At 36.8% G+C, this 20,488-nt stretch overlaps 1 long non-coding RNA gene across 1 annotated transcript; it reads left to right on the forward strand.

Moving 5' to 3' along the window:
• Positions 1-361: 361 nt before the first annotated feature.
• Positions 362-11,753, forward strand: LOC115605174. The gene is made up of 4 exons (XR_003990528.1): positions 362-538; positions 2,658-2,726; positions 8,414-8,541; positions 9,672-11,753. It is a non-coding gene; the product is annotated as an uncharacterized LOC115605174 (long non-coding RNA).
• Positions 11,754-20,488: the final 8,735 nt, after the last annotated feature.

Raw genomic sequence — 20,488 nt, forward strand, 5'->3', positions numbered from 1 at the left:
TTCTCACTAACTAAATACCAGAGTCAGCTGGGTTTCCGGAAAGCAGAATGTGTCCAGAAATTTTGCTATGTTATGCAAAATTATGCTTGTTTAACTGAGCTTTTGAAGGTCTTATATGGTTATAAATGTGTAAGTTCGTGTGCGTGTGCATATGTACCTGTGTGTTTGTACTTATTCGTATTATGTAATACAAAACATTTGGACTTGCACATCCGTTCCACCTTTTCCTGTTTTATTCTCAGCAGGTAGACTTTACTAACAAGATTTATCTTAAGTATAAGCATACATAAAGTTTGTTGTGGATATAGATTTTATATAAGTGATGTAATCTTTTTTTTTTTTTTAAGCAGTTTGAAGAGATTCAGCCATGTGTATGGTTGGCATGAGAAAAGAGCTATACAAAAGGAGCAACCTTCTCACCCTCTTTACAAATTATTTCTTGTGATTAAAGTGACAATGAAAATGAAACAAATCACAGCTGTTTGTTACCATTTTTTAAAGCAAGTGAAGAACCCCAAGCAAACAAGCACTACAACAGGTGAGATAACCCCTGTGTCTCCAAACACTTGTAAAGATGTTTAGGAATTTGTTTCAATGAGATAAATGGGAGCTTCTGCACCTATCAGTGAAGCTTTCTTTCACAACGCAGGCTAGTGTAAAAGATAGAGGAAACTTGGGGCATAGGCTACCAGATTTACTTCTATGCATTTCTAGCATCTAAGCTACTAGTCTAGTCTCTGGAGAAACGCAGCTTCAGAGCTTTAAAGGCAGTAGTGGGACCTATTTTGGACCCACTTTTTGGTGTGATGCAAGTTGCACCAGAAGCCTTTAGTGGCAATGGGCAATGCCTGGATGAGGCTCAGAAGAGCTGACTCCTATTCCTTATATAGGTGGGCACAGTAAACCCATGGTGGACACAATAGCCCTGGTGGGTACCTACACAGTCTCTCATTGGTTCAACTCACCCACTTTCAGACTTTGTTCATTGTAAAAAGAGACTTGGGAATCAGGACACAGCATTTTTGCAGCTATTCTTGTCTTTTCCACTTCATTGCTAGTTCTCTCCTTTGGGATGTTACAAGATAATATTAGAACAGACTCAAATATCAGCTTCCCATTTGCAATTCATGATATTAACTGAACATTTCACAGGACAAAAGCACATCCTATAGATTGGCTTAATTCCACTATCCTATTTTAGATTTTTGTAACTAATGAAAACCACAGCAGGTTTGAATTGTGTTTTCCTTTTTAATCTAATGATATTATTTGGTTTGGCTTATAGGGAATTGTGAGAAGTACTGATATACTTAAAGAGAACACATTTAAGTGCTTTCTGAGGACAGCAAATGAACCTTAGCAGTAAGATCCTGATGCCTATGAGGCTAAAATTGCAATGTACAAGTGCTTTACTGGGATTAAGTATAGGGATGTAAAACTAGTTACATGTCCAAATGTGTGTAATCCAAGGTGATATCCAGTCAGAAATGGCTAATGTGCAAGGAAAAAATTATTCTCAAAATTTAAAGGAATCAGTTTATACTCTTATCCAAGATTTCTCGTGACATCACACACCATGAAACAATAAAATCTAATAAAGCTTGTTCACTTCAACATAAGTTTTAAAGTACATTCAAAAAGACCTTCTCTCATCACTGCTGCCTGATTTCAGCCTTAAAATCCTAAATCTGACAGTCATTCACTTCTTTTTTACTTCTCTTTATACCACACATTAACAGCATCTTTGCTTTTCCCTCCCAGCCTGCATCCACAATATGCATCAGCCATACCAACCCTCTGCAATATTTTATGTAAAGCATTCCCTGTATTCACTGGGAAATACCAGAAACTGATTCAAGTCCTGGTGTAAGTTTTCAGTACAATAATGAAATTAGATCCTAGCTAGCTAGGAACAGTGCACATTTGATTTCAGAGCTCCATAATGCCATGGCTACAGGCAGTATAATTTCATAGTTCTCAGCATATGTGAAGCTCAGAAGTTACTCAGAAACATAAAATGCAATTCCTGGAGGTAAAGTGAAATATCTATTAGTTGTATGTATCAAAGTTTGTCTTCTCTAAAAGGATTGACATTACAGAGAGATACTTCTGATATCTGCTGTGGTCTTCTTTAGGGGAATCTGTGTGGTGTAAGTATAAAAAGAAATGTTCTATTCTTAACCTTATGGAAAGGCAGAGGGTTTTTTAGCCTTGGTCTTTCTAATGAGTAAATTTATTAGTTTGAACTGTGTTTTTATTAATGCTAAAAGTCAGGGGAAAAAAAGCCAGGACTAAACCACATAATGCCTTGTTGTGCTATTTGGAAAAATTTGCTTGTCTATACTTCAAGCTCCCTGGGACAAAGTCTGTCTTCCCAGCAGTTTCAGACTGTGTACAAGACAATAGAAACAATGCTGGAATGTAATAAACGCTTAACAATATTAACAGTGCCAGTGGACACTGTTTCTTGTCCATGGAGTTGCAAAGCATGTCCAGATACTGCAGTGATGCATGCCTTGTAAATGTATGTGATAAACGGATAATAAAGGTTGAATTAAACAAGTCAATGGTTTTGTCCCTGTTGCTGGCTGGCAGGGAGTGTAGGCAAAATAAACCATCACCACAATTAGCACTGATTTGCACTCTATGTTTTCCAGGGAGCTCTCAGATGTTGACTCTCATTTCTAGGCATGATCCCTCCGAAGCAGCATTCAAAGCATGGACAGGTTGGTGCAGTAAAGCCTTAATGCATAATGCCTAAACTTTTAATGATTTGCCAATTAATTTCAATCTTGGGAGCTGTCAGTTCAGTCCTTTTCCCGAAATGTAAAAAAATGCTTTTTAAATGTTGGTTGGTGTTGGGGTTTTTTGTTTTGGTTTGTTTGGGGTTTTTACAAAATAATTGCAGAAATACAGCCAGTTCCCACAGAAAACCCAGGCACAGCCTTATTGGGTACCTAAAAGGAGATATAGGCCTTCCTCCTAATTTATCATCAACATCTTTATTTATCTCATGATGTCCCACGTCTCAACCACTGCACAGACCATCCTCTAAGATCAGTGGTACTTCAACCTTGTAAAAAGCTATTTAATGCTATTCAGTTTTATAAAACAGTTTATTAGAAAACAACAGCAATGCAGGGCAAAAATTTCCTGTTTCTTAACTCTACATATTTCAAGCCTTCTCTGTAAGAAAGAACATTTGTCTGTTACTTATTCTGAAATTATAGATGACAGGGTTTTAAAAGGCATAGCAATACTTACTTAAAGATGAACACAGGTGCTTTCACTAAGACATGATGCACCTGATAATAGATTCTATTAATGCTTCTCTGGAGGTTAAAAGATCCTGTGATGGAAGGTTTAATGACAATTCAAGGTATAAGTGGTAGTCATTTGGTAGTATTCCCTCTTTTCCTGGTTTCTTTGAATTGCAGCACATACAGGCCTATTTGAAATAAAAAGTAGGGATAGTTCTGATAAGGCAATGTGCCTTTCTACTAGGATTGGGCATTGATGGGTAGGAGGCTGTTACACTAAAGGGAGCTAGAAGACAGCAAAATGAAACCTGAAGCAAAAAGGAAGTTCTTTTTGCTAAATGATCAAAACTAAGGCACTTTGCCAAGGCATGTGTGCATGATAGTGTGCTACTCATTTGAGTGAAGAAATCCCCCCAAGTTCCACTTCTTGTACACTGATAGATCATCTCTGAGCCATCAGTTATCCCCAGCAACGTGTCCAGGACCACTGCTGTCAAACGTGCAGTAAAACCTGCTGCCCACTGAGGCCCATTTGAGGATCTGGACTCTGGCTTCTCCCGGAATTACATTTTTGCGTATGTGTGACACAACAGACTGCATTGTAATAAGCGCAGAGTTCAAAACTTGGCACCAGTGCCTGTTCTTTTTCCAAAGTCAAGTGTAAAGTCTTAGGGCCCTACTAATGAAAAATCCATCCTATGGCTGGATCACAGAAAAAGGAGGGCCTCAAATCATGAGCAGGATCTGTTATAAAAGCCATGTGTTCATGTAAAAATATGACGGAATATGGGCACAGAAAGTTACATGTGGATTTCACTAGATGCATAGGGATTCCTGGTATGCACGTAAATTTTATGTTGTACTTAGAGACACAATGCAAAGGGTCAGGAGCCTGTAAATATGTTTCCTTGCTGCATAAAGTAGGGTGATAAACAATGACATGTCAAAATCCCTGAAAATCAAGGTTGAGGCCAAACAACAGCTTGAAGTGGGACAGCTGAAAATGACTGTCCGTGCATGGACAGTAGAAGCTAAAGAAAGAACTCAGCAAATTATGAAAGATAAAACACACTGTAGTCAGTCTTACTTTTCTTTGCCTTGCCTAACATTTTTGTTTCTAAAGAGTGAAACTGATTACTCTTGTTTGACACATCAACCATGATCCCTGAGCAACCTGGGGACCTAGTAATAGCTTATACTTATCTGAGGTTTTGACATAGACTGCAGGAGTAGTCATCACCTGTTATTTTTAAAAGGACAGTTAAGCAGTTCTAAAATACACATTCATACTAGGAGTATGCTATTGTTCTCAGGAAAAGTAGCTGTCTGTTTCCCAATGATCCCAGCAAGTTTAACATACACACTTTTCTTCTTTTTACTGTTTTAATCAAAGAGTTCAGGAAAAAAAGAGACGGAAGAATTTTCTACCAGAAAATATTACTGTATTAACACATCTAGCCTTAGGTAGCTTATGCAAAGCAGACTATGCTCCTTTTTGTAATGCTTAATTTCCCACACATCTCTGCTCATTCTTGCATGGACAGCCTGGATTACAATGATGTGTTTTAGGCTGGGGTTTTTTTCCCTTTGGTTGTTTTTTTTTTTTTTTTTGGGGGGGGTGGGGAAGAGGGTTGGGGGTTTTTTGGGGGTTTTTTTAATAAAAAGGCAGGCTGGGTTCATGCTGCTCCAAGTTGTGCTTGTAGCCTAACCTGCTCAGGTCCCTTTCTCTCATAGCTGCATGTGTGCAGACTTTGCCTACTGCTAATCCCCAGCATTATGGGCTTTGTAAAAGAGACAATGCAGAAGTCATGAGAGGACTTTCTGGGCAAGAGATTTGAGGCTACTTTTGTAAGGCAGCTTTCAGAAGAGCATATGCATTGTCTTACTGTCAGGAAAGGCATGCGGTGAGGCCAGAGCATACAGACCTTTGGTAATTCTGGATAAGAGCTTTGCTCTTTAGACTACATGAATTTGCCATAATTTATGCCATCCCAGATCTTCTAAATTACCTCTAAAGCTCCACCCTCTTTGGTATGGATTCTAATTAAATAGCATAAAACATGAGCCATTGTGACTGAACACCAGTCTTTCTCACCAGTGTGAAAACCTCGACTACAGAACTTTCATGTTCTATACATGAAACACTCAAAGTGACCTCAGCTTTTGAGTTTTTTACAGTTTAAGCATGGCATGGCAGCTGGAGGAAGCATTAAGCCACCTGATTCATGCAAGGACATCCAAGCTTTATACAGGTCATGTGGATCTTCAGCACTGTTGATGCTGCTTTGATTTTAAACATGACCACGTGGCGAAATTTCAGCTCCAGAGGCAGAGCTTCACATTATGTCATGACAGAAATGCTGCCTACTTGCACCACCAGACAAACACTGCTAGTAAGCATCACTTTAATGCTACAGAATAAATTTTGTCAAACTATAATGGCCTTCAACAAAGGAAAACAGGAATTAAATCACCTTTGCTCAGATTCTACTTTCACACTACCAGGATCGTTAGGCACAATGTGTGCAGGGTGGTGGGTCTTGGGAACTTAGAAATGGAGGGAAGTAGGAACAGCTGTCACAGTTATTGTCTTCCATATACCTTGAGAGTTCATTAAATGATCTATTAATTGCCAGTCCCAGTATAAGACGGGCAAGAGAGTGAAAAATAAACAGTCCGATTTTACAGTCAACAAAGAGGAGGAAAATAAACACTACCGAAGCTGTAAATATGTCACAAAAGGTTCAAAAACATATGTTTCCCAGGGAAGAGAAGGTTTCATTAAAATTATGGCTTTAGCTCTGGAAAAGAATTTGTTTAGAGCACAGGTGGTTGTCATAAAAATTGTGTAGATTAGCAAAAAATCACAGTGTTGTCTGTTATAAAGTAGGAATAATCCTGTCCAATACCTTCTAAGCATCCCAACTGGCAGGTTTTATTTAATAAACTAGGGCAATAAATAGACTGTATAACCATATGATGTATGTGTAATATTACCATACATGTATAAAATGCTGTAAACATAAGGGGTTTTTTGTATAGTATTGTCTACAAGAAAGCCATTCCATCCTCTGGAAAGATTTATCATTGAAAAGACAAGATAGGTTACAATTAATGTGCATAGACTGACATAAAGTCCAATTCTGCAAGATGTTGCAGAGCTTTCTTACTGCTATCAGTAGGACTGCAAATTCCTTGAGATAGTCACTTCAGCATTTTGCAGAGATAAGTGTTTATTACAACTGTAACATTTTTAGAAAGAGAAATGAGTCTGTACTTCCATGGATAGAGGGCTCAGACAACATAGCTAATGCTGTTTGGGGTTTATATGGGACAGCAGGATAGATGAGTTCCCTTTATACACCACCCAGCTACAAAAAATGTAGAATTATGAAAGAGTTCCCTCTGTCCCATCCTGCATAGGAGATAAGAGTGAGGAGGAGATGACGTTTGGGTTTTCTGCTAAATGCAGTTGCAGGCTGGCTAGAAAATGACTACTTTTGTGTGCATTAAAGAACATACATACAGCTATGTCCTTTTTTCCCTCAGATACTAGGTAGGTGTTAACAAAGGAGCTAAACAATTTATGAAATTGATTTTGTCTATTTTTAATTTTCACATCCACAAGGTCTGCATGTTCTGTTCTGTAAGCTGTGGAGTTTTAGTTGTGACTTTCAGTACAATATACACTTCTGTGCTGAAAACCAAATATTGTACTATTGTTGCCAGAAGATCCTAAGTAGAAAACAAAACAAACCAAATAAATCAACTGTGATAAAAAACAACAACAAAACAAACAAGAGCATTCTTCTCTTGCCACCTTGCAAAACAAAATCCTTCAGGCATGATTTATTAGTAAAACCAGCTATGGACAGTTAATAGTGTACATCTGGATCTAATGAACAAATGCACAGCCCAAATCAAATTCTTTTTTCCAGGGTTTAAGCGAAGTAATTCATCTGTACTTTAACAAAAGCTTTTATTTCCACATGAAGAGGTGGGCAGCCGTTCAATCAGACATGATTGAAATTGTTCAGTCAAAGTGCCCGTTATTTTCATGTTACCTTGAAAAAACAGAGGAGAGCACGTGTGTGCCATTTTGGCATAAGGAAATGTATGTCTCTACGTACAAAATGTTTAATATAGATAAATCTGCATACAAATATTTATGAATCTATTATACACAGAGAAAGTAATTCACTTACATTAACATGAAACATCAGAATGAATTAGGATCATAAATAATAGAAAATGTATGTGGAACAAAAAGGCTGGGATGTTGTTCGTGCAGCTCTATAGCTTTCTGGGCAGAAAAGCTCATTTTGAAAGCAGATGCTCCTGTCTACCATAACAGAATTTCAGTTTAAGTTTTTGAGTGTATGGTCACCGCTTTCAGCTGGCAGCAAGGGTTTTTAGCAATGCCTCTCATCATTAATTGCCCAGATTTTGTTGCATGTGCATCAGCAGAAATGGGAGGACGCAAGCTTAAGGAAAAAAGCTCAGTAAGAATTTCTCTCTGTCATGTATAGAATAGCTCAGTACCTCTAAGCGATGCAAGGAGGCCCGCCGAAGCCCACAGAACTACTGACATGTTTAAAGTAAAACACGTGTGTGATTGCTTGTAGAAATGGAGTCCATGATTTTAATTCTCTTTAACAGTGGCTTAACTCCTAATATCGTACAGCTAGCAGGCTGCTTTTCTTTTACTCCTTTTTTTTCTTGGAAGTATGCCATAATTCTTTTAAAGGAGCTTTTGAATTAGTCTAACATCACTGCTAAGTAGCACAGCCGAATATCAGGCACTGTTGTGGAGGTTTTCCAATTAATTTAGGATTTGCAGTCAAATATAGGTGACGGAGTTTAACATATGAACAATCCATAAACCATTAAACAGCAAAACTTCGGGGCTGGAGGAGGTCTCTAAATAAAAAACCAAAACCAACAAAATGTCTCAAACATATGCCAAACATTTACAGGATTGTTAGCAGTAAGTGGCTGAAGGAAAGCTGAACAAACTGCAAATAAAGCAAATTTAGCTGACAGATTATTTAAATAATCAAATAATGACTTTGACTTCTTCATATTCAGGCATTTTTTACTGACTTTGTTACAGCCTCATGCTCTTTCCTGTTTGTGAAAATCTTTTACAACAGGCGACCAATGGTCTCTGAAGAAGATGGAATTAGTAATTTTGTTCTCACTCTGGAACTTAAACTGCTACATTTTTTCATGCAAGAAATTCAGCTAGAGATTGCAACTGTACAGGAAAAATAAATCTTAGGTAAGATGTATTTGTGTGTATAACTGGCATGGCTCTTCTTTTCATCCTTTTAGTTTAAAATTAAATCAGATATGACAACAATGGAACCTGAAAAAAGCATCATAATAATGAAATATTTATATCCAACTACTTAAAAAGCTAAACAGTCTAAATATTGACTTCACTGACTTTATGCATTCTAAACGTTGCCCAGCATGGCACACAAAACCAAGAATTATTCAGCAGTCTAATAAGGCGAATGCCGCATGCCTCTAGTGGCCTTTGTCTGCAAGCCAGTAATTGAAATTCATCAAATTTGGGTACTATATTTAGTTTTGTCCATAATTCATTGTCTGATCTTGGCTAGTAACAATAGCTTTTTTTTTTTAATGTAGTTTTTATACAGCAGTTTTTATGCCGTATTGGAAAAGCCCAAAGTCTAGCTTTCCGTGCTCCCAAATAGAAAACTGTAAACATAATGAGTAGTATACAAGAGGAGCTACTACCATTCAAGCTACTTTGGTTGGAAAAGCTTTTCTTCTTCCCAGAATGACATTCTACAGAATTACCTTAAGTTATATTAATTCCTTTATCATATATCTTAGTAAGTGAGATACAAATGTACGAGGTATATGAAATATCAGATTCACTTCCTATTTGAAGTACATGAAAGTACTGAAATACTGCAAAAGGTAGGATAGTTTAACTGCTTCCAGCCACTGCTTAGGGATCTGATGATCACAGGTGCTCTCATGAAAGTTGAATGAATGCCAGAAAGTATTTAGCTTACAATTACAATGCTTTCTAATCATGACTCTTTTACAATAATCAGAAAAAAGTCATCAATTATTTCATAAATGAAGGGACTCTGATTTTCTTTTTTTCTTTTTCTTTTTTTTAAGCGGCACTACCATAATTTTCAGCTTTGAATGCTTCAAAGGACTAAATTAAGAATGCCAGGTATTTTAGGGGGGGCTCAGCTAATTGTATATATCTGGAGATGTAATGAAGCTTGGAAATATTTCTCTCCTCTGGGATATGAGAGTACCAGCTAATACAATAGCTTACTTCTTTCATGGTTGACAGTTGGAGGGCTTTTTTAAATAATGGCAGGAAACCCAGAGCTTTTCTATGTACTCCTTTCCTTTCAGTATGCCGGATACCCTGGCACCAGAGAGCCTTTGAAACCTTCTCCTGTTTCTTCAACACCTGATGGCGATCGTTTGACTGGAGATTTACAACTGACCTAAGACTCAAATAGCTGAAGTTACAGAAGCTTGAAATGGTGCTGGATTCACTGGAGCAACAGTGTAACCGCCATCCGATGGCTGCTGACCAGTGAAATGAGATGGTAATTTCTGCATTCCAGTGGTCAAATGTTCCTACCATCAAAACCACCAACGCATCTCAAGGAAAAAAGTTATTTAGAGGCCTTATCTTCTGGTGACATTTGCATATGTTTGAGCTCTAACCACATCATTCACATTACTAGCTTTAATAGAATATCTCCTGTGATAGTTTATCCCAGGCTACAAAAAGTTTGAGGAGATAATTAACCAAGGCCTTCATCCTGCAAGTTCTTACGCATGCGATGACAATGCTCCCTGACACAATAACAGTTAAAAAGGAAAACTTATTCCAGAGATGAAACTAGTTCAACACCTGAACAATATTTTCAAACTGTAATATACTCTCTCAGTAGCGATTTCTTCTCTCATTAGCCTTGTAATTAGTATTATCATCAATGTCCCTATTCAGATGTGAATGTGTACTAATAGTAATGCCCACATCTGTAAGAACGGGCTTTATGTGGAAAGGGGAAAATCCTTTGGCAGGAAATGTCTTTTTTTTTTTCTTAAACAAAAGAGAGAATGGCAGTACTATACTTTCAAAACCAACTCCCGGCAAAGATGTAGTATAATTTATTTTGAGAAACACTAATAAGTAATAAGCTAGGAAAAAAGAGATTGTGCTAAATTATGGCTTGAATTATCTTCTTGAAATTATTACAATACTCTTAAACCAATTTATTCTGGATTATTTTAACAGAAAAACATTATCTTACAGTTACAGACTATCAGGATCTTGCTCTTAGTGTAGTAAATCACACACACAGAGAGGCATATTCAGGTATGTATACAGTTATGCATTTACCAAGCATTTATATTTTCATACTATTACTTTCTATTTACATTTCTAACACAGCACAATATCCAATTTCCAGGAATCCTACTAAGACTAGTGAGAAAGAACCTGTGCTTAGGAAAATACTTAAAAGGACATTACCTAAAACTAGCTTGGCAACCTACTTTTTAGGCCAAAAAGGATACGTTGCAAACATGAATGAAAAGATCACATAGTTCTCTTTAAAACCAAAAGTAGTTATTTAAATATTAAGTTGTATAAATCTTGTAGATAAACAAACTGAAATTTCACTGGTATCATTTAATACAACCATTGATGCAGGTGAGTTGCTATTTACCTTCCTAACTTACTATCAGTCACATATTATAAAGAAAGACTTGCCACCCTCCCACCTCTGGTCTGTGTGTTTGCAAGCAAAAGGTGCCATGAAAAAGAAAACTCCTGAAAAAATTATTTACCAGAAATCCTTTTAAAGAGACAGAGGTAAAATTATTCATCTTACAACTGAAAAAGTCTATCAAATGAAGTAGACATTCTGTTTCTGCACTTAGGATAGTTCATTACAGTATTGTCAGTATTGCTTAGCCTTTGGGTACCTAATGTCTTGGAAATATAGTAGAATGTTCTAGCAGAATCCTATAAATAAAAGATGTCTGTGTTGTGGTTTTTGTTTGGGTTTGGGTTTTTTGTGAGTGGTGGTTTTTGGTTTTTTTCTCAGTAAGACCCCCATCCCAAACTTTAAAAAGTATTTGTGGTTTAAAACTTTTTACAGTTTATCAAGTTACATTGAGAAGAATGTTTTTACTGCTATTTTATTAGTCCATAATAGAGAGTTTTATAAGATAATTTTGAAAAAAGCATCTTCAATAAAACATAAAATAATGACTTTGTGGGAGGAAAATAACCCCTATAAATAATAGCTACTTCTATAATGTTTGTGAACAGGTTTAACATATCAATGTGTACATAGTCATAATACAGACCAGTCAATAAAACAGCAAGCCTCTAACTTTTTCATGCTCAAACAATGTTGCTTTTTAATAGGTTTTGACTCATGCTTTCTCCCTTCACTTCTGTCTAAGCGGCTAGGAGCTTGCACTATAATAACTGCTTTTAGAAAAATAGCAATACAAAATATTTTTTAGGTTAAAAGTAATACAGATTTTCAAGCTAGAACAGGTTTAGCCAAACACTTTAGATGATGAGATTAATACAAAAGATGGTAGAATTGTTTTGAAGGTAGTTTGAAAATTATCCCTGCTTGTAACTTTAACTCAACACTTGCATTTCAGTCATAAAACTGCATCCTGAAGAAAATCCCTTGCAATTTCCCAAACAGAAACAAAGTACTACATTTTAGTGGGTATTATTTAAAAAGTTAGGTAAGTTTCACAGTGGTGATTTCATATCAGATATTTTCAAACCGGTGCTAAGCAGAAGCAGTCCTTTTTGGCACCAGGGAAGCAATGTTCTAAAGCCTCAGTTTGCTTGTGCTTGCAGGAATTGGTATAGCTCTTGTCTTTAACAGTGTCTGTACTACATTACAGCAAATAAAGATACAGCTCTTCATTTCATTAGACAACTCAGAAAAATATAGCCACCCAAAAGACTGATAACTATGTGTCATTTTAAAACACAGCACTAACTTGCCAGTTCAAAGCAGATGTAGCAATGCAGGCAGAAACAGTTACTAGCATTTATATATCTGAAAAGGCAGGTATCTGTGTCTGTCAGGACTCTCTGAGGAGCTCCCCACCCCTAAGTATCTAAATATTGGTTTGATATGAGCACTACTATGTTTAAACCATGTGAATCCTAATGTCCAAAGATACTTCCAGCTTCAAGTACATGAACGGACTCACCAGGCAACCCATACCATAAAACCAGGACAGCTCACGCTAGAGCTGCTTAAAGAAGCACTGAGAAAGAGCTTCAGCAATGAAGCGGGATGAAGTGGGAACTTTCATAGGTCTCCCTTCTTTATTATTCATGTTTCATAATTGGTTACCCAAATCACGGAGTGCAATTGTGGCATATGAAGCAGCTCCAAGAGGAATTATGAAAATACCTGAACTGCAGTATGAATTTACTTGAACTTGAAATGATCTGTACACATGAAAGATTTCTCTGAAAACTAGTCTCATTCCAGGATTCATGCAAACAAATTGAATTAACATACATGACTACAAGTAAAGCTGTGACAATTACTCACTCAAGAATCTACTGAAACAATAATTTGTGACTAATATTTCCAATTAGTTGCTCAGCTACAGTCATAACAGTTCCAACCTCTTATATTGCTTTAAATTTATGACTTTAATAATGCTAAAGACTATATTTAAATATTCATTTAATACCAATTCTAGATATGCTAGTAAAAAAGGACATTATATCATAGCAGTGGTGAATTAAAAAGTAGATTTATATAAGGAAGTGCTTTCCCTGGTACCCTCTGCAAAGTTACTGGAAGTCTATTGTAATATTCTAAATAGTTATCAATAAAAATCATTGAATAAATATTCACCATTATTACTAGTTGCAGATTTTACAAGAATTTCTACATAACTCACCCACATTATATTCTATAGAAATGTCTTGATAATGGTATCTGCTTTGCTGTGTATATCTATAAATATCTTTATATGTGTACGTTTGTTTAAATATTTTGTGTGTGTGTATGTATCCATTGCCTTGAGGATTTCCACTGGAACTTAATTGTTTTAAGATATTAGAGAAAAAAATACTTGTGCAATAGTCATGAAAGCCTTATCATGGGTTCATTCACTATCTGTTCATTACACCTGACTTCTAGAAAAAACCAGAGAGTAAAACAGAAAAGGTTTATTGTAAAACAAAAAATAAATTGCATTTCATTAATCACATGAGTACTATTACTTTGTTTAGAGGTTTAAAGTAATATAGAACACACAATATAAGAGATTAGTTGAGTACAGAACCTATTACTATCAAGACAAAAAAGCTATATTCTCATATTGTCCTCTGTAGACAATTGCACTCCTTCCTACCGTTTACTCAAAAAGGCACATTTTCCTTTGGCTTCCTGACATGTTAGAAACTTCTTTCAAACACATGGAATATCTAATTTTTCCATTTTATTTCTCCACTGCATTAAAAATCAGAGTAATAGAGAGTTGTTCTTGAAGAAGGAAGTTTTCAGTGTGTTTATCTGAAACAAGCAATCTTGTGATGCAAGAGATCTGTATGATAATTGGTATTTGGAATGAAAATTTTAATGAGTACAGATATTATCGGAGTTGTTCTTTAGCCCCAAGTGGATATTAATGGCATGTGTTTTGTATTTCATAATACACTTTTTGAGAACTCTTAATTAATGGAAAATACTTCCATTCTCAGAAATATGCAGTGCTTGCTATTGAGTAAGATTTTGTGTAAACGTAATGTGATTTGGATAATTAATTTTTAGAAGACCTCAGATAGATACTTAATGTGTTCTGTACTTATTGTTTTGAAGACTTTGCTATCCTCAGTCAGCCTGCTTTGTATTAGAGCTGGTAGCAACTGGACGTTGAGTTCAAAACAGACTGTAACACTCTATTTGCTAAGTAAGCCCAAGATCACCAAATGGTCCTCAGTTACACATTCCTTTATTAACAGTTTGCTTTTGTTCACTCTTGGGTTGTTTTTCCTCATAAAATCAGAGTTATGTTTTTTTAGATCATATCTATTTTCTAAATAAGCTAAACATCACCAAATGTCCCTCTTTATTATGGGTTCTAAGAACACATAAACTGCAATAACAAATAAGACTTTTAAAAATAGAACAACAAAAAGTGATAAACTGATACAATGAGTTGTTACAACAAATCTGTGCCACTGACAATACAAATCAGGATGTAGGAGCTCAATTCAGTCAGCAGTTGCAAGAGCATGAGAGAAGAAACCTGTTATAAACTCCCCCTGCTAGTTCGCTAGCTAGGATCACTTTGCTTTGGAATAAAATCGTTGAAGGAAATAAAAATAAATAATTGAGAAATAAATAAATAAAGAAAACCAAACCAAAACAAAACCCAGTCCTCTCACCCGCCCCCAAAAAAAAACCAACCCAACCAACCAAAAAATACCAACCCCCCCCAAAAACCAATATGCCATCTAGAACTATATTTTAGGCCAAAACAACAGGCTAAGCTTTTAATTATGTTTTCATATTTAGAGAACATGATTTTCCTTCATTACTTTCAGTAGAACTCTTAACATCTCCACTTATATTTTTAATGTTACTGTCTATTGCTTTAATGTGACAAACACAGCTATGATTAATCAGAGTGGTGATGTTTATGGCATTAAATTACAGTGTATTTATCTCCCAGGTTACACAATCTGACATTGCGAGGATCTACAAGATGCCCCTTGCCTTGCTTGCAGTTGTGGAGTAGTCAACGAACTCCACAACATCAAACTCCAGCTCATCTTCCTCACTTTCTCAAGTCCCTCTTACTCACCACTGACTGGTAAACAAGTTCAGAGAAGTTAGACTAAAACAACCATTTCCTTGCTTATTTCTAGGGTTTTATTCTGCTATTTATTCAGTTACACTGAAATGCTACTTAGCTGGCAGACAAGGAACTAAATCCAGAGTAGAGTATGAACCAGAATAAACTAAGTTGGCAAAACATGACTAGAAGGTATCAAGGTCCAAACGACTCACATTGACAGACCTTATTTCATGATGCCTGACTCATTTTGAAAAGGTCTTCAGCCATGTGCAACTCCACTGAAGTGCTTTGTCAGGAAATATGTCTGCTTAAGATAACTGCAACACTAACTTTTGATAAAATGTGGGCACAACGTCAGTCACTGCCTGGATAGCAGATAATTGGAATTATTCACTAATCCAATCACAGCAAATTACATCTGTGACCATGCAGACATGTGCACACACACACAAATATGGGACATATTTCACCATGAACAGTTTCAAAATAGACAATGTTTCCCCTGGTTTATAAGTATCAAGGCCATGACAATCTACTTTCTGTTCAAAATAAACTCACTTGCTAACAACCCTCAGTCAAATCACTACCACGATTCCTGTATTTGGGTATTACAAGCTCTGGAAACCACCCAAAGACAATTAGAATATTATAATCCCATATAAAAGTCTCTCTAAGGAAAAGAATTTCAATTAGTAAATATTTTTTTATAGATGCAGCAAACCCAGGCTTCAGGGACAAAAGACTGTGAGTAAATGTTACAGATGTGGTGCACAGTTTTCAAGCAGATTGTATGGTGACAGACTGTCTTCTGTCGACAGAATTGCCGATAGTGGCAATTCTGTGTAAATAAAGTATGATAGAAAAGTTGCCAGTATATATCTGCAGGAGAACTATGCTAAATTTAATCTCCTTCCCTACTACTTATATTCTATTTATACACCACTGCCTATAAAACAGCACAGAGAACCACCTAACTACAGCAGCATAATACACCAGCAACAAGAATTCCTTTCATGAACATGAAACTGTGAAACTATGTCATTCATTAATCAGACAATAGTTTTCTGTAAATAACTGTAATAGAAACTCCTCTGCACACTATGTGTGCATGGGGAGATAGTGGGAAAAAAAGAGGGTTAGAGAGCAACATAGGATTGAAATACCTATATTGTCACATACCTTGGCTGCATTTAATCTGCACTGTGCTCTGTTTCCCACAGGCTTCACTTGAGATGCCCAGAGTTGTTAATGTACATGGCAGGATGCTACCTACCACCTTAGACTCCACATGAGTGATGAACTGTAGTTAGATATACTGTTTAGTGGGAGGTAGACCCCACCTATGGAGCTGCCTTGGCCCCCACTCTCAGCAGTGTGACAACAGGAGCAGAGAAAGCTCGGAAACCTGTGAACTGCTCCTCCGAGACTAAATACACCTTTGTAATAACCCCATTTTTCTATCACATCGCCTGCTGCTTGGGCTCAGAGAGGCTGCTCAAACAAATACAAATATTTTTATAGACCGTGAAGCTACACTTGTTCTTACAAGAAAGCAAAATTGGGAATGTTCAAAAAATGGGAAAGTTTTGAGTTGCGAAGCTGCAGCTGATTATCCATTCATTATCACGTTTTCCAGCGGCTTGTCTCGGTAAGTGTGAAAACATCTGAACAGTGTTGTGGTTCTTCGAGCTCTTAAGTCACTGGAGCTCATAATACACTGCACAGCAACTCACTTTCCCAAACTTTCTCTATTTACACACTTTCGCTAGCCAATTTACAATCCATACTTTGAGCAAAGAGACTAATGCTCCAGGCTATGTTTACAGAATGCAACCAGGAAAACAGAGGAAAGAAAGACAAAATGCATTCCTGGGAGGTGGTAGCACTAAAAGTCTTACACATGCATACAAATGAAAGGACTAATGGATATTTAACTTTTTAAAAGATGCTGTAAACATATCTGTGGCATTTTATAATCACAACACAAAGATACATATTTCTGAAAAGAGTGATTAAGATGCTGTCAGATGTAAAAAACGTAAGAGGTCCCTTTACCATGTGAACTAACCCCAAAGTCATAACATTTTAAGTTTCTTTATATCAGGACTTACACTAGTTGAAATTCAATAGAGTCAATCACAGCAGTGAAAGTGCTGCACGGATTCTCTTATATAGTTTTAAAACTGATTATTCCCACATAACTAGGCTTAAAAGGGCAGAACGTCTGAGTAGTTGAAGTAGGTAACACAATGAGTATATATAATTTTTGGCTTTAGCACTACAGCTTTATGCAGTCTGAGACGACAGAAGGAAAAGACTGTGTAAAGCAACCACTGATGCAAAGTCTATATTATCATTATTTTAAACACACACACAAAAATGTATTTTTAAAAGTAATACGAGGCACAAGCTAATGCACATTTTCTCCCAAAACACAACTCTGAGGAGCCTTTGCAAATCAAAGTTCCTATTCTCTCCTCTCACACACCAAATTCCTTTGCTATAATTCTTCTTTTGGGCTTTTTGCCACAGATTGACATTAGATGAATGCAGAATTATTACTTGAATTTAGAACCTGAGAGACAACAGGATTTGCTGACTGATTATCTCCATGCAGTCTAGCACTCCTGCATGTCAGATACTATTGTAAACTAGAAAATATTTCTCAGGGTATCACTTATACAAGATACTGTACTAAAGGAGCTAAAGAATTAACACAAACAACGTGTGTTAGAAAGCACTACAGGTTGTGCAGTGCACATTCTTTGAACTTCCAGTATTTCTCCCTCTAAGCCTCACACTGCATTACTTACGTGCTCCTGCTGGGATAAACAGGCTACGGGACTTTTAACTCCTCCACCCCCTACCTGTTAAGATACTCTTTGTTGAGCTTTGTGTCATGTGGCATTAGGCAAGCTTTGTTCTTAAGAGTTTAATTCTCTTTTTCCAAGTCTACTGTGGTGCGACATTTACAAACTAATGCACTTGCCCTTTATGTAGCCTCTAACTTAAATCCCATGCTCAATAAGAATCATTTTGCTTTGAGAAGGAGTTTCATCTGTGCTCAAGGAAATTCAGAAAAAAAACATGTACCACAAGATTTGGTGTCTTTTTCAACAACAGCTTTCTTCCTGTACACAACTGTTCACTCCTTCCTGTTAAAGTGTGTATTCAGCATTACATTTACAATTTAATTAAGGAGTAAAAGATCTTTCTTCATGCTCCTGAAGACAGCCATAATAAAAGATTTTCTTCCCCCAAAAAATTTTACAAAATCGATATTATATTTCTGTATGTCAAGAACAAAATCAAAGTCACCCAACCATTTGTCCCTTTTTTCAAATGGATGTTAGTTCATCTAATAATGGCTACCCCTATTTCCCCATCTGAGTTCTTTTGTACCTCTCTGAACAATCTGGTTAAAATATGCAACTGCTATTTTCTTTGTATGAGTATTATTTATTTAGCAGGAGCCCACAAATAACAGTAATTGACTAAGAATTTGCTTACAGAAACTTTTAATTGGGTATTATGGCCATTCTACTTATTTATATGACATATATAAATGTCCATTTCTGTATGTTCATTCCATTTGTGTCACTAGAAACTACTAAATGAAAGGGTGACGCATGTAAAGTACTATAAACAGAGTTAAATAATTACCACTGCTTGCTTTCTACATAGTGTCATTCTTTAAGGAAAAAAAAAAAAAGAGAAAAAAACCAACACTTCTTTTTTTCTATATGTACGGAAATAGGATAGAGAAGTGAATCATTCTAAAAACAAATGGAAATGCTTCTTGGAAAATGAAACTCTCTGGGTGTATTTGAAATTTGATTGTTTGAAAGAAGCAGCAGCCTGTGTTTAACAAATGTTTTTCCACAAAGCCATGGTGAGCCTCCTAGAACATAATACTAAATAGCAGGGCAACTATTAAAGATTGAAAAATTGCTGTAAGTACTTTTTTTTTTTTTTTTTTTTTTAATTTCAGAGTTTGGCTTTATTCCTCCTTGTAAATGTCTCCTAGAAAAAATTACTACAGAAAAAGTAGTAGCTGATATCCCATTCTTACAACCTACAATGCAGAATGAAGACTTTTGGTCCAACTTTTAAGTAACCTCCATATGGAATGTTTCCACTTTTTCACTAAAAAATTAAACGGCCATTTTTTGCTCTTTTTTGCTGTTACAGTAGAACCTTGACAGTAACTACTGAGATTTTTTTCTCCACTGTAGAAAAAGCTCAGCTCCAGAAGAATTAAAAAAGAGAGGTCTTACAAAAACAGGCTGCGCAAATAAGTGGTTCAAATCACTAGAGCAACCCCCATAGAATTTCTAGATCATTTGTGAATAGCAATATTAATCAAATGATATTGTAAATTTTTCATCAGATTAAAGAGAGCTTCCCCAATGCCATCAGCAAGGCTTGGGAATGCTGCTCAGGATGCTCCCCTGCCACAACTGTGCTTCCCACATCCCATCTCAAGCTGCCAAAAGACAATAGCTGCTACTCCCAGGGCTGTTATGACATGAAAAATTCCCTCCTGTGATTTGTTGTTGCCACCTATAAGTAGAGATAATCTGCTGCAATGCAAAGCTGAGCCCCCTCCCGCGACAACCCATTTGTATAAACAGGCTCTCCTGCCGCTGCGGTGATGCACAGCCCGTCACACACATCACATAGTCTCTGGTTTTGTGGCGGGCAGCCTTCATGCTAAAAGCTACAGCTCGAGCAGAGGCAGAGCTACCGCGGCAGGAGTACAGGGTTCAGCCTGAGGAAGGGTTTAGGCAGCTAAAAGTCAGACCAGCATCTGTTTCAGGTAAGGGAGGAGAGGGCAGGCAGCCTGCTGTTGGGTGAGCAGCATCTGCACTCAGTTACCGAGCTCTGCTCTTGTCCATGCATCCTTTGGGCAGGATGGTCGAGGGAATACTGAATGCTCATATTTTCCTATGGATTTATTTTAAAAGTAACAGCATTTCACACGATCTTATCTTTGGCAGTGGTGTATCCCCAGGCAGAGCGCTTGCTTGGCTTCCCCTGTTCCACGAAGGGCTTCGTGGAGCTAACAGGAACAGCACCTGTGGCTTTTCTGGATCCACCCTTCAGCCTGAGTCACCTGTACTTCCACACTGTCACATAGTAGGTCTGTTTTAGGCATGCTTGGTTTTATAGTGCTACATTTGTCAACGAAGGCAAGAGCTTTCAATGGTGAAGGAGTGAGTATTAAAAATAGTATTTACTGCATTAAATATCTGCTCAGTGTTTACCTCCCAGTTCTGCCATCTTCACTAAACTGATTAATATTTTACTTTACTGCTGTATCCAGTCCTTTTTCCACTGAAGTCCTG

The sequence above is a fragment of the Strigops habroptila genome, chromosome 3 (genome assembly GCF_004027225.2).
Source record: "Strigops habroptila isolate Jane chromosome 3, bStrHab1.2.pri, whole genome shotgun sequence".
Taxonomy (NCBI): Eukaryota; Metazoa; Chordata; class Aves; order Psittaciformes; family Psittacidae; genus Strigops; species Strigops habroptila.